The sequence below is a fragment of the Furipterus horrens genome, unplaced genomic scaffold (assembly GCF_987537825.1).
Source record: "Furipterus horrens unplaced genomic scaffold, mFurHor1.1.pri manual_scaffold_1, whole genome shotgun sequence".
In the NCBI taxonomy this organism is placed as follows: Eukaryota; Metazoa; Chordata; class Mammalia; order Chiroptera; family Furipteridae; genus Furipterus; species Furipterus horrens.
The window spans coordinates 76,052,112-76,058,111 of NW_028327171.1; positions in this window are offsets into that span (position 1 = coordinate 76,052,112).

A 6,000-nucleotide genomic window follows, 5' to 3' on the forward strand; every position below is an offset into this window, starting at 1 on the left:
GATGTTCATGACTAATTTATGCTCACTAAGTTTTTGTTTGCTTTTTAGTCTACTTTTATCTTCTGTGTGAGCTTATTTACTGCCATATTTTTAATCAAAATAATATGCTAGTAACATCCATATATATATATATATATATATATATATATATATATATATATAACATTAATCTGGTATCTGTATTTTATATTTTTCTATAAAACTGACTGATGAACATGTATTTCTGAACATTCTCTAGATACTTCCTGTTCAACAAGTTCACTTAATCTTAACCCTCCAGAATTATACAACTTGAATCTCATTTCACTTGTTGGCAGTATCATCCACATTGTTATGTAAGATATATACGGATACTTGTTTCTTTTTCTTTTAATTTATTGCTGTTCTATTATAGTTGTCCCTTTTCCCCCCATTGCTCTCCAATGCCCCACCTACCTCCCCCTCTCCCACAGTCAATCCCCATGTTACAGAAACAGGGGAGTCTAAAAACAAACCCCAGAGTTTGCGGCTGGGAGATAGGGAAAAGGAAGCAGCTTTCAGGATGCCTTTGCATGCCTGGGGCCAGTGGCTGTAAACTTTGTTGCACAAAGATCCGCTTTGAAATTTCCAAGGCCCAGGAAGATGGGAGAGGTCTTGGACTGTGGGATGATACGGAAGGAGCCTACAGAGCCTGCGTAAGTTTCTGTGAATGGTCAGAACTGGTTGCAACACCCACTGTGTCAGAGGACACAGTCAGGGATATATAAGCAGCTGCAGACATTTTAGCTCGTGCACTCCCTCCAGGTGGCTTGGAGGAGGGGGCTCTCCAGGCTGCCTTAAGGAGATGCTCTCACCATGAAGTTTTGAGAAGGAGAGGAGATCCATGTGGTTTGCAGGAAGAAGGCAGTTTACAAGGAGGCTGAGAATCCAGGTGGTTCTGCACTGAAAGCTGGATCACAGAAAGGGCCTCCCCAATCAGAACTGAGTGACTGGCAGCTACTGGTAAAGCTGAACTGTGTCTAGAAAGTAGGGAAACAGTGTTTCTGACTTTCCTAAGACTGGCCAGGTCTGAGAAGGGGAGGCAGAACTATGTGCAAATAAACAATTCTTTTTCTTTTCACTTAACTCTGGTATTGAGAGTTATAATTCTGGCAGCAGGCAATCGGGCCCCTAACTAAACAGCTTGTGGGTTCTGTTTCAATCGGAGAAGCCCAGGGGTTCTGTTACACCCACACTGTTGTCCATGTCCATTGGATCACTTATAGTTCCTTGAGTAAACCCTTCTCCTATTTACATCAATAAATTTCTAAGGCTTTATAATTTTACTTCCAAAACAATTCTCTAATCCAATATGTCTCTCTAGCTAAAGTAAAACAAACAAACAAACAAAAAACCTAGTTCTGGCTTTCCATGCTATCTTCCATAGATTAATTACTCTAATACCGCCTCACTAAACTCCCCAACTCCAGAATTCCTCCTCTTAAATGTGTTCTCTGATTATTCTATTACTTCTGCCTAGAGTATCCTTTCCCTTCTTTCTCAGATCTTTTCATTGATTAGTACTGTTCCATTAGATTCAGAAAGGTATTGTTTTCTCTCAGGAAAATTTTTCTGAATCCTTTGTGTGCTTACAGGAAATACTATGCATTTCAGCTGATTCTTTATTCATTCCTTCAGCTCTCACGATGCTTATCTTCTTTTATTTAGCACTTCTTTTGCCTATCTCTCCTTTCCAGTGGATTGTTATCTCCTTGAGGGCAGAAATCCTTGGATTACTAATGCTTAGGACAATGTCATTCCCAGTTCAGGAATTCAGAAAGTGGGAGTTGAAATGGACTATCTTTTGGTTGCCTGCTTACCTATTTCAGTTTCACCTCATTGCCTCCTTACAAATAAGTCTTTTGCTTACTACTCTTTCTTCTGGGGTGTTTCAGAAACAATTTTCTATCTGTGTTTAAAATGGAAAATGCACTGGAACTCCATAAAAACCAAACATTCATCTGGTGGCAGCCATGCCTCCAATTCAATGGACTTTGGTTAGCCCTACGTAGGTGAGAAAGACTGCAGAGCAAGCATGAGGAAGATCAGCCTGGGGAGGGAATGGTAGGACCAGGCAGTGAAGGAATTATAATGAAGCGTGTTCTTATTAATGGAAGAAAATGAGGCTAGGTCCAAATCCACAGTCTTTGATTTTATAATGTTGTTCACACACATGGAAATTATTTTGATGATAGATTTTTTTCTAACTACAAAATTTTACCCTCATTTTAAATCAAAGAATCTTGGAAAACCCTGTCTCTGATGTCAACCACAGATTCATCTATATCCATTTTCTCAATCTTTTCATAGCCATTAGCAATGCCAGTTTTCATTTTTCTGTACAAAGATCTCAAAATACATGGGATATAGTAACAGACAAAGCATCTCAAAGTGCACAGGATATAGTAACAGACAAAACATATTTTATTTCTTTCAGTTATTTTTCACTCCTCTTGACCTCTTTTTAGGTCCCTGTCTACCTATTTTTCACTCAAGTGCTGATAGCACCTTCTTTTTTTAAAAATAGTAATTAAAGTCTCCTGTTTTCTTTGTAGCATCTTATTTACTGACTTATATTTCAATGGTAATTCTGTCCACAGCTCAATACCAACACTAAGTTAATGTGTTAGTTATTTTACAAATCAACTTCAGTCAACTACATAGCTAAATATTTATTAATATTATAACAAATGTATGCTTCAAGATTGGAAAGTATATTCTTCAAGAAAATATAATTTTGTTTACAACATATTGGTAAATATATTGAGGTAATTAGCATTTTCTCTAAGTAGAGAATTTACATCTACCACAAAGTTCAAAACTGATTCAAAGCATTCAGCAACATATTTCATGGGACTTTGACCAAGAAGAGAAAGGAAAATATTTCCCTTGAGAGGAGTAGGAAATACATATAAGATGACATGTTTTTCATGGAAATCTAAGAATAATATTTAGAAATGTTCCACACAAGTTTCATACTCAGTATTAGCAGTGCTCAGACACCAGAATCCTGCATGCTTTGGTGTTATTTTAGGGAGAAGACTAACAGATAGAGCTGTCATTTGTTTTAACAGAGATTTTCTGAATTTCACAAGAGGAAGCCAGAACATGTAGATGGGAAAGATGACTTTCTATAAACCCACTCAATGGTAGTAAAATGTCAAAGAAAAAAAAAAGCAATGCAATAATGTTAACTTCTTCAAGCCCCATTTAGCAAACCACTAGCATCATTTTGCTGCTCTCCTCTTTGACTTTTATTATACCTGTTTACAAATATTACCCACAAAGGCCAGAGACTAAAAAAAAAAAAATTCTAAAATATCTTTTTTGCTGACTCTCCCCGTATTTTTTTCCACTTCAACATTGATTAGCTAATGCTCTAAATGAGAACAGTATATCAGTTTTTCTTTCAACTTGATGTCATTGTTTAATGGTTTTAATTTAATTTAAATATTTTATAGACATTTGTTTTAATTTCATAAGTACAATACAAATTTGAAAATATAAACCTTAAATTAATTACTACATTTTCCATTTTGCCAGTCTATAGTACAATAAACTTTGCGACTTAAATCATGCCATACTTGGGAATTCATGCACATAAAGAAAATTATATTCCCAGTCAGAGCACATGACTAGGTTGCACGTCAAGTCCCCAGTTGGGGGCGCAAGTGAGAGACAACCACACTCTTTCTCCTTTCCCCTCACTCTAAAAATAAAATAAATGAACAAACAAATAAATAAATTATTTAAAAAAAAAGAAAATAAAATAAAATTATAGAGCTAAGTATTGGTAAGTAGTTATTTCAAGGAGAACACTATATCATTTAAGTCACTATAGGGGATCCAAGATGGTGGAAGAGTAAGTGGAAGCTACACTAACCTCCTCCCAGGACTAGTCTGGATTTACAACTTAATTTTGGAGAAATCATCTGGAATAACCAACCGAACACTAGCTGGAGAGAAGTCTTATAACCATGGAGAGACAGAAAAGGCTGCTACATCACAAAGTGACTGGTAGGGAGTGCGGAGACTCGGAAGGGCTGGCTGGGCTCCCACGGGTGGCAGCTGAAGGGACTGAGAAACAGCTCAGCAGCTGGGGGTTCCCCCTGAGAAGGGCAGGGTCTAAACCCCCAGCCGGGCTCCCCAGCCTACAGCAACAGAGTGGAAAGTAAAATAGTATCCAGCTGTGAAAAGTGAAAAGCCACAGGGTTTTTTGCAAGCCAGAGAGAAACAGCGGGAGAAAAAGAGCTCTTAAGCAGATCACACACAAAAATATTTTGGCCCCCACTTACCCTGGGCTCAAGCAGAGGGAAGGCAGAGAGGACTAGAGACACTTGGGGAGAGTTTGGTGTGGTGGCTTTGAGGGGAGAGCGGGGGAAGCGGCCTGCTGGGTCCCAGTGCTGACTCATCCCCACACTGCAGGCAGACCATTCCCCTCCAAGTGGCGTCAGCCTGAGGGGAAGCAAAAGCCCTGCCTACAGGAATTAAGCTGCCACACCCTCAGTCCTTAAGCCTGATGGCTAATAACTGATTGAATAGATTAACAACTAAAGGAGACAGACGAAGGCAGTAGATCCCTGAAAGTCTCCAACAGGCTACCTATACCCAAACTGGTACATGATCTGACACAACCAGGGGCAGAGCCAGGAAGTGCAGATCATTCTAAGAAGCAGCAACAAACAATAACAGTCACAAAAATGGGGAGACAGAGAAACAACCCCCCATCAAAAGGAAAAGCAGAATCCCCAAAAGGGTGCTAAATGAAATAGAGGGGGGCAAACTATCAGATATGGAATTCAAAACATGGATTATGGAGAAGCTCAATGAGCTCAGCAGAAACTACAAAGAACTCCAGGGAGACTACAAGGAATTCCAGAAAAACTACAACGAACTTACTGAGAATTACACCAACATGAAAAAGGACATAGAAGCTATCAATAAGAGCCAGGAGGAAATGAAAAATATGACCTCTGAACTGAAAAACACAGTAGAAGAAATTAAAAGCAGACTAGAGGAAGCAGAAGATCTGATCAGCGAGCTGAAGGACAATGTAGGCAAAAACTCTCAGACAGTGCAACAAAATGAAAAAAGACTGAACAAGAATGAAGAGGTCCTAAGACAGCTGCAGGACAACATGAAACATAATAATATCTATATCATAGGAATTCCAGAAGGAGAAGAAGAAGAGCAAGGAATAGAAAACCTCCATGAAAAACTAATGACAGAAAACTTCCCTAACATGAGGAGAGAAAGAGTCACACAAGTCCAGGAAGCACAGAGGGTCCCAATGAAGATGAACCCCAACAGGCCCACTTCAAGACACATCATAATTAAAATGGCAACATTCAAAGACAAAGAGAGAATCCTAAAAGCAGCAAGTGAGAAACAACTAATAACATACAAGGGAGCTCCAATAAGGCTATCATCAGATTTCTCAGCAGAAACACTACAAGCCAGAAGGGAACGGCAAAAAATATTCCAAGCAATGAAAAACAAAAACCTACAACCAAGAATACTCTACCCAGCAAGTCTCTCATTCAAAATGGAAGGTGAAATAAGGAGTTTCCAAGACAAAAGAAGGCTAAAAGAATACATCTCCACCAAACCAGCATTGCAAGAGATGCTAAAGGGTCTGTTTTAAGCAGCACTATTTACAATAGCCAAGTGCTGGAAACAGCCGAAGTGCCCATCTGTAGATGAGTGGATCAAAAAACTGTGGTACATTTACACAATGGAGTACTATGTAGCAGAAAGAAACAAGAAACTTCTACCACTTGCAACAACATGGATGGAACTAGAGAGATTTATGCTTAGTGAAATAAGCCAGGCAACGAAAGAAAAATACCTTATGCTATCACCTATTACAGGAAACTAATGAACAGCACAAACAAATGAGCAAAATTGAACCAGAGGTATGTGAACAAGGAATTAACTAACAGTAACAAGGGGGGAGGGGGGAGGGAGAGAAGGGGGTAAGAA